General features: G+C 44.0%; 1 protein-coding gene and 1 non-coding gene across 2 annotated transcripts in view; one reads left to right on the forward strand and one right to left on the reverse strand.

Moving 5' to 3' along the window:
- LOC105549813 overlaps nt 1-9534 on the reverse strand; it is a 32677-nt gene that overhangs the window by 13271 nt on the left and 9872 nt on the right. The window lies entirely within an intron of this gene.
- TRNAE-UUC lies at nt 4782-4853 on the forward strand. Its single transcript has one exon. It is a non-coding gene; the product is annotated as a tRNA-Glu (tRNA).

Here is a 9534-nt window from a genome sequence, read left to right on the forward strand (position 1 = left end):
TACTAGAAGTTTTAAAGTTTTAGGAAAAACTCTAAGAACAGCTTTTGTTAGAACTGTCTTTAAGAAAATGACGGGTGTTGGGAAAAATATTGTTGCTTTAATGTTTTTAAGCAAAGGCATGATCAGTCAAGGAGAAATATACTTGGGATTTTTAAGTTAATTTTTATGTTTTAATAATTCACATACAGTCTTAAGAACTCAGAGAGAAAAAGAGAGGTCCCTTGTACCCTTTACTCAGTTTCCTCCAATGGTAACATCTTGGTAATGTTTCCAAAATTGTAATATTTGCAAATACTGCAAATGTATTGCAAATGCAACAGTACCAGGAGCTTGACATTGATACAAGCAAGGTACAGAACATTTCCATCAACACCAGGATTCATCATGTCACTTTTTTTATAGCCATGACCCTGCATCTTCAGTGCTGCTCCTTCTTCCCTCCTTAACCCCTGGCAACTACTAACCTATTGCCCATTCATATATAATTTATTCATTTCAAGAATGTTACGTAAATGGAATCCTACATGTCACCTTTGGGATTACCCTTTGTCCACTCAGCATAATTCTGTGGAGATTCATCCAGGTTATTGTGGGTATCAATAGTTTGTTGTTTTTTAAAATATTATTGAGGACTATTTGATGCTATGGACATACAACATAGTTTGTTTAACCCATTCTCCTAATGAAAGTCATCTATACATTGTTTCCCCAGTTTTGCCTATTAAAAACAAGGCTGCTATAAACTTTAAGTATACAGATTTTGTGTGAACATAAGATTCTATTTCTCTGTGATAAATGCAGGGAATGCAATTTCTAAGTGGTATGGTAGTTGCACATATGGTTTTAAAAGTAAAAACTACACAGATATTCCCAAGAGTGGCTGTAACCTTTTACATTCCCACCAGCAATGTATGAATGATCCAGCTTTCTCTGAATCCTTGACAGAACTTGATGTGGTTAAGCTTTTCTTTTGGTCATTCTGATAGGTATGTAGCAATTTCTCATTGTGATTTTAATTAGTATATCACTAGCTGCTACTAATGTTCTGATTTCAACATATGAATTTGGGGGAGAGGGCTGGGCACAATGCATCCCATAACAGTGTATATTCTGGTGTGGTTGCGTGTTCTAAAATTGTCAATGTAAGTCCTAATGGTTGATCATGCTGTTGGGTTCTTCTACATTCTTGTTGATTTTCTGTCTGATTGTTGTATAAATTGTGAGAAAGGGGGACGTTGAAGCATACAGCTATATTTGTGGATTTGTCTAGTTCTCTGTTCAGTATTTTCAGTTGTTGCATAGACATTTATGACTTTTGTCAGGGGAGGAGTTGGTGGATTGGTTGTTTCTTCATTATCCAATGTCCCTCTCTGTTTCTGATTAGTTTCTTTGTTCTGAAATATACTATATCTGACATTAATATAGCCAGTCTTGCTTTCCTTTGTCTAAGGTTTGCATGATATATCTTTTCCTATCCTTTTGATTTCAACTTGCCTGTATCATCATATTTGAAGGTAGTCTCTTTGTAGCCAGGATGTAGTTGGGTCATGTCCATTAACCTACTCTGCCAATCTGTGTCTTACAATTGGTGTACTTAGGCCATTGATATTTAATATGATGATTGATATGGTAGGGCTTAAGTCTGCCATTATATTTTTCCTTTTGTGTTTGATCTCTCTGGTGTCGTTTTCTGGATATGCTTTCTTTTCCTTACCTTCCTGTGGTGACTTGAACATCTTTGAGAATGGTGTTTTGCCTTATCTATAGTGTTTTTGAGTACATTTGTTTGCATAGCCCTCTTGATTTTTACAGATATTCATATGTCTGTGCATCTGCATCTGACCACACAGTACACTGTTTCATTGTATCAGTTTCAGTGAATGATAGACGAGTTACCTCCCTTGTAAGTCTCTTTACCCTCCCAGTTTATAATTGTTTCAAACATTTTCTTTAAGGAGAGTTAGAACCACATGGAAGGATGCTACAATTTTTTCTGAAACCATCAATCATAGTTTAGAAAACTCAAGAGAAGAAAGTCCTATTTTGCTTACCTTTTTTTTTTTTTTTTTTAATTTTCTTTCTGATGTCCCAAGGTTCCTTCTTTAATCATTCCCTTTCTGTCTAGAGAAGTCCCTTTAGCCTTTCTTTTAGGGTAGAACTGCTGGTCAGAGATTCCCTTAGCTTTTCTCAATCTGAAACTGTTTTGATTTTCCCCTTAATCCCTGAAAGATGTTTCTGCTGGAGAGAGGAGTCTGGGCTGACAATTGTTTTCTTTCATGGCTTGAAAAGCACTGGGCAACTTCTTTCTGCCTCCATGGTTTCTGATGAGAAATCCATCATCACCGGAATTGTTTTTCCTTTCTATGTAAGGTGTCACCTTTCTCTGTTGCTTTCAAGATATTTTCTTTGTCTTTCATTTCCGACATTATATTTTTTCACGTGTCTTGCCATGGACCTCTTTGGGTTTTATCCCATTTGGGATTCTCACGGCTTCTCAAACCTGTAGGTTTATGTCTCTTGCCAACTCTGAGAAGCTTTTAGCCATTTATTTCTTTATGTTTTCAGCCTTGTCCTCTTCCTCTTCCCCTTCCAGACATAGGTAACAACATGAAAGTGAGACCTTTTGAGGTAGTTTCACAGGTCCCTGAGGTTCAGTTCACTTTCTCACCCAGTCTAGTTTTTCCTTGTTAAGATTGTGTAATGTCTTTTTTTTTTTTTTTTTCATGTGCAGTGGATGGATTTCTTTGCTGTGCACCATCCATTCTGCTGTTCAGTCTATGTGCCGGACTTTTTATTTTGGTTGTTGTATTTTCCACTTCTAATACTTCCATTTGGTTCTCCTTTAAATCTTATATTTAATTGCTAAGGCTTTCTATTTGTCCATTGATTTCAAATGTGCTCATAATTACTAAAGCATTTTCATCAGGCTTGCTTGCTTTAAAATCTTTGTCAGACAATCCCAACACCTCTCTCATCATATTGCCAGTGTGTATTTGCTGTCTATTTTCATTCAGTATGAGATTTTCCTGGTTCTTGGTGTAATGAATGATTTTCAATTGAAACTTGGACTTTTGGATATTATGTTATCAGACTCTCGATTTTATTGAAACCTTCTGTTTTAACTACCTTTTTCTGAGTCTGCTTCTGCAGGGGAAGGGGAGTGGCGCCATCTCATTGTAGCCAGGTGTGTGTAGAAATCCAAGTTTCTCCCTTGACCTACCTCTGTTGACACTCTAAGTGGCGGGCCCGCGAGGAAAGAGCAAGGATGAGGCCCCTCGGCTTGGGCGAAGGGTGGGCAGGGAGGGTCCTGCGGCTGCTGGGAGGACCAGAAGGGTCGATACCCTGTGAAAGAATGAGCCGTGATTGCCGGCGCCAGGGAAAAGGCTCCGAGGCGGGGTCTACAGCCTTGGAGGGGTGGCGTCCACACTCCTGTGCGCCCGGGACTCGGAAGCTCAAAACCCGCCGGCTGTTGCAGCTTCTGGGAGCCGGAGAGTGTCAGCGGGGCGAATCCCGCATACCGGCGCTTAGTTCTGGAACTGGATACCCCGCGGAAAGAATCGGGATCCCGTAGCCCGGCTATGGGTCTCCAGGGTCTTCATTTCGGGAGCAGGCGGGGAACCCTCAGCCCGGGCCTATTGGGATCCGCAGTCTTCTTACCTGAGGGATCGCAGGTGCTTCCCGGGGCCTTTTGCCAGCACTTTCCTGGGGCCGCGGGAATGTCTAGATGCAGTCGAATTTCAGCCGTCATAGGCAGCAATATGCAGTTGCCCAAGGCGGCGCCTAAGATTTTCGTGGATGTGTCCTCAAGGGGCGGTGCTCGGGTCGTTTAGCTAGAGTGGGGTCAGCAGGTTTGCCTCACACACGAAAGGTGGCTTTCATAATGACTTTTTCTTTTTCTTTTTCTTTTTTTTCAAGGGAGGGGAGTGGAGCTGAGGGGTGGGATGGGGGAACTTAGCTGCATCTTTGATCAGAAGCAGCACGGGAGGAGTTCCATTACTACCTGAAACCCCGCTGAGCACTAGGAACCAGGCCCAGTTTGCCCGCTGTGAGTTGGATCGGAGACGAGGGCGCCGGATCAGGTGGACGTCATGTTAGCTTTAGATCCAGAAATTTCCAGTCTTCTCATCTATCGCCGAAATCTTCTTTCTGAACATTTCAAGGTGACAGCTACAATGTCTCTGAAACCAAGGAGCTCTTTCCTGTGAAGCCCACTTGGCTTCCTCGCTCCCGGAGCACAGTTGGAACCGGTTGAATTGCGTGGCGGAACAAAAGAAAACGAACCTAAATCTGCACCTGGAGCTCGAGCCAAAGACCCCTCAATTCAGTTTCATGCTCTACGAATTGAACTAGTTGGGGGCGAAAGGGGACCCCTACACATGTCTTTATCGGTGGAGCCCCTTGAGCCAGTTCAGAGATCAGGAACCAGAAGGACTGGGCTCATCACCCGCTGAGAGCCAAGTCTGCACTCTGGTGGCAAGGAAACTGAGGCTCAGAAAGAGAGCAAGTGCTTGGCTCTGCCTCACACCGTGCTACAGCTAGGCTAGAATGGACTACCGTTCAGTTTCCTTGTGGCCTGGCCTCAATACAGCCCAAGGCAGTGGCCGGGCTGGCAGAGGTGAGAGGTGTTGAGCAGCTGGGCAGTGACTGCTTGGAGCCCTGCAGTCCTGCAGCCCGCTTGGGTCACAAAGAGCCACTTTCAGTTGGGCTTTCCTCCCCTTAAAAAGTTAGTATTTACCTCCTCTTTTTTTCTTCAGATAAGGAGATTGACGTTTTTGTCGGTTTCCCTGGTGGTCTAGTGGCTAGGATTCGGCGCTTTCACCGCCGCGGCCCGGGTTCGATTCCCGGTCAGGGAATGTGTTTTGCAACATCCCCAAATTGTGTGCGAAGATTTGATAGAGAAACACACGGGTGATTATTAAAATGCAGAAATATGTTCCCAGCAGCAATATTTGTAATAATAAATGTTCATCAGTTTGGAAATGTTATAGGTTGCGATCCCTCCATATCATAAAAAGATATGCAATTATTTCAAAGGTGGATGTAGATAATGATAATAGCTGCGATGAGACCACCGATGATAATGATAGTAATAATGGCTAATGCTCTTGGAGTATTTACTATGCATTCGGGCCTGGGCTCAATGTTTTACTGCCATGTCTTATTTAAACTTGGAACAACCCATTTTGAAATGCATTCCTATTGGGCCCATTTTACAATGCGGAAATGGAGGCACAGAAACCTGAGTGACTTCAGAGTCACACCGCCACGGAATGGGGCTATCTGCTCGCGTCTACGGCTTCATGGAGAGAAGAGTCCAAGGTTCTCTTGTTCTTCTGCTAGGGATTGTCATCTTCTCAGAGATGTGCAGCCTGAGGAATCAGCGAAGGCAGGTGCGGCGAGGAGGGAGGGAGAGGAAGGAGGTGTGTGTTGGGCTTGGGATAGGTAGATTCTGGAGCTCCAGAATTGAGCTTTTGCCTAAAATGCACCTTTTGTAAACAGCATTTATTTTTCTAACAAACCCTTAAGCCTTCAGGCAGGATTTTCATCATCTAACTTGAAGCAGATGGGTAACAAAGACCCCCATATATCTGGATGTGGAAGAATGAAGGTCCGAAAAGAACAGTTACAAGGTTAACTACGTCTCTGCATGGAACAGGACGAGTAGTCTTTAGTTTTTTGCCAATGACTGCCCTGATTGCTCCACAAAGAGGCAAGTGGTGCCTGGAAGTCTGACAACATCTGCCTCAGACACCTGTCCGTTATTAAATGCTCCCATCCCCAGGAGCATTGTGCATCCTCACTTCTTTGTGCCATTGCACAGGTTCTAGATGCCTGAGGGTGTGGTGACACAGAGGCCTGAAGTTGTGTGGTTGCCATGTTTCCGAGTTGACACCAGGCCGTGTGAGTAGGAGCAAGACGCAGGAATGCCAGATCCACGACATTCTCCCTGGCCCACACTGCCTCCTGCACTTCCCCTATGGGAAGCTGCCCCACCACAAGTGACCACCATAGCCTCTTGCTCTGAAGTCAGCCACTTCCCCATCCTTTGCTATGCTTAATTTGTCGTGCTCACCGCTTGCATTCCCTGTGCCCGAATGGGAAAATGCTTGTGGGGAGGACACCAGCCGGTTGTGTTCCCACTGCCCGTTCCCTTCTTGATGCCTCCAGATGTGGGCTCAGTGGGGCAGGACTTGCTCACCATGCAGCTACTCACCTAGAGCAAGGCTTCACACCTCGTGAGCACCCAATGCTCGGTGAATGAAGGCGTTCCAATGCAGGTTTCTGAGAGACATCAAGAATTCTACTGGACTTCCCACTTTTAGTCCTTTGAATAATTCGGGTAATGGGAAGATAGAAAAAGCTTTTCAAACCTGGGTGTTCTTTGTAAGGTTTATTCCAAGTCTAGAGGCACCTTCTGGAATGAGCTCCCCTCTCTGTAAGGGGACACCCCCTCAGCCTGTGGGACTCTGTAGGTAGAGAGGAAGGTAAACCCTGAACATTGAAGAGAAGGAGAAGAAAGTGGGTAATACTAGGGGCAGCCTGGAGTATGAGAGACAGACAGACAGACACAGATGGAGAGGTTGGAAAGGCTGGGCTGGGTCAAGGAGGAGTCAGGAAGCAAAAGGACCTATATGTCGAAGAGCCAGATTTAGGGTGTAAAAGTCAGAGTTCAGTTTTGCTGAAGAGAGTCAACAAAAGAAACAAGGCAAAGGGAGCCAATAACTCCAAGAATCCAGGCCTGCATAAGAACCATGGTCAGGTGCAGGACCCTATGGCTCTAGAGATTTGTCTCCAGTGAGATGAGTTTTACAGAACAACAAAACAAAACAAAACAAACACCGTCAAAGAAGGAATGAAACACAGAGGTAGTTATTAGTGTGCCAATTCACCCTTGTCTAGGAGGGAGAACAGTCCGTAGATCGTTTGCATTCAACAAAAGCAGAATGCAATTCACAAAGAAAAGAGAAGAGGAACAAATGTCTAAAAGGAGCCATTCTTTCCTCTCCTATTTGATAGGCCTCTTGACAGGAAGCAGTTCAGGGTCCCTCCAGCCAGTTTTCTCTGGACTCAGTTAGGTAAATCACCAGAGAAAAACAATTACAATTTTTGGAAGACTTTCCAAACATCTTGGAGGTTTTGCTGTGGAGCATGTGCCAGAGATTATCTCTGGGCACTCAGTGTCCACCATGTCTTTCTGCTGCGTCTACTGCTTAGGTAAGTCAGGCGGGCACCATCCCCTCACTGGTACATCAGACTGATGTATGGAAACTTTGCTGTGCTGGCAAGAGCACGAAGGAAAAGGCTCTCTCACTGAGTTGGAAAAATATATTGGAAGATAAATTGGCACACCTACTGTTGAAGTCAAACTAAGAACACGTAAAGAGATGCCTTCAGCTCCTGGCAATGTTGGAGTAACAGATGCCCAATTTACTCTCCTACCTGAAATCTGCCCGCTGCTCCTCTCCACAAACAAACAGGTGCCTGTAATCCCAGCAGTTTGGGAGGCCGAGGTGGGCTGATCCCTTGAGTGCAGGAGTTTCAGACCAGACTGGGCAACATGACGAAACCTCAGTGCTACCAAAAAAGTTCAAATAATTATCCAGGCATGGTGGTGTGTGCCTGTAGTCCCAGCTACTCAGGAGGTTGCAGTGGGAGGATCATTGGAGCCTGGGAGGCAGAGGTTGCAGTAAGCCAAGATTACACCACTGAGTTCCAGCTTGGGCTACAGGGTGGGACCCTGTCTCATGGAAGGAAGGAAGGAAGGAAGGAAGGAAGGAAGGAAGGAGCCGGTGTGGTGGCTCACAACTGTAATCCCATCACTTTGGGAGTTTGAGTCCAGTGGATCACAAAGTCAGGAGATGAAGACGATCCTGGCTAACACGGTGATACCCCCATCTCTACTCAAATTACAAAATACAAAAAGTTAGCTGGGCGTCGTGGCACGTGACTGTAGTCCCAGCTACTTGTGAGGCTGAAGCAGGAGGACTACTTGAACACGGGAGGCAGAGGTTGCAGTGAGCCAATATCACACCAAAACCACAGTATCAGAGATGAGAAATTTGCTGGATGGGATTAACAGCAGATTAGACGTTGAGGAAGAAATGATCAGGGAATATGGAACCATGAATAATTGAAAATATGCAAAATGAAACTCACAGACAATAGATTTTTTTTTTAGTGAAATGATTATCAGTGAACTGTAGGGCAGACTTAAGAGACCTAATTTATGAGTAATGGGAGTCCCTGAGAAGGAGCAGGGAGGAAAGGAAACATTTATTTTCTTTCTGTGTTATTTTTATTAGGAATGGGGTCTCAGTACGTTGTCCAGGCTGGTCTTGAATTTCATGCCTCACTCAACACTTCCCGATTTGGCCTCCTGAAGGTGTGAGCCACTGTGCCTGGCCAATTTCTGAAGAAACAATAGCTGAAAAGTTCCCAATCATAACAAAAATTATAAATCCAGTGACTCAAAAAGTTGAGGAAACCAAAGCACAAGAAACATGAAGAAAACCACTCCTAGATACATCTTAATAACATTACTCAAATCCGACCAGAAGAAAAAGACATTGTACATACACAGAAACAAAGATGAGGATTGCATCAGCTTCCTTTCTGCTCTGCCGGACTCTACCAGGAGCAGCAATGCAGGCAAGCAGAGAAGCAACATCTTTAAAGTACTGAGGGCAGGGGAAGTTAGCCTAGAATACTATGCCAGAAAAAATAAATTCCCAAAAGTGGAAGTGAAATAAGGACATTTAGAGATGTACAAAAGCCGAACAAATTCACTACCAGCCCGCCCACACTACAAGAAACATCAAAGCAGTCCTCCAGGCAGAAGGAATCCCATACCAGATGAAAATCCAGATCTACAGGAGGAAATGAAGAACACCAGAAATGGGTAACTATACTAGGTATTTTTTTATTTTGTAAATTTCTTTTGTAAAAATTTGACTATTTAAACAAAAGCAATAACACTGTGTTGTTGGGTTTATAACATACCTAAAAGTAAAGTACATGTCAGCAGTAGCGTCAAGGCCAGAAGGTGCGGTTTAATATCACTTGAAGGTTGACTGGGATCAGTTAAAAAGGTTTGCTCTAAGCCCTAAGGCAATTACTAAAATAACAAAAGAAAGAGTTATAGTTAATAAGCCAACAGAGGAGAGAGAATGGAATCATATAAAAACCGTGTGAACACTATGATAGAGTAATTGCTCTTCCTATAGTAATTGAACCACTATGCTGTAGAAATTCTTACACCAGTGGCTGAAAATGCCCGTACAAGAATGTCTAGAGCATTATATGTTTATTGTAAAATCACGGAACCAATTTAACCTCAAAAGCGTATAGAAAGGGCTAAATGAATGACAGTTAAAGAGAGAGAGAGAGAAGAGCGCGCCAGGTGCGGTGGGTAATCCCAGCACTTTGGGAGGCCGAGGGGGGCGGATCACGAGGTCAGGAGATGGAGACCACCCTGGCCAACATGGTGAAACCGTCTCTACTGAAAATACAAAACTTCTCTGGGCGTGGTGGCGC

The sequence above is a fragment of the Mandrillus leucophaeus genome, unplaced genomic scaffold, assembly GCF_000951045.1.
Source record: "Mandrillus leucophaeus isolate KB7577 unplaced genomic scaffold, Mleu.le_1.0 Scaffold457, whole genome shotgun sequence".
Taxonomy (NCBI): domain Eukaryota; kingdom Metazoa; phylum Chordata; class Mammalia; order Primates; family Cercopithecidae; genus Mandrillus; species Mandrillus leucophaeus.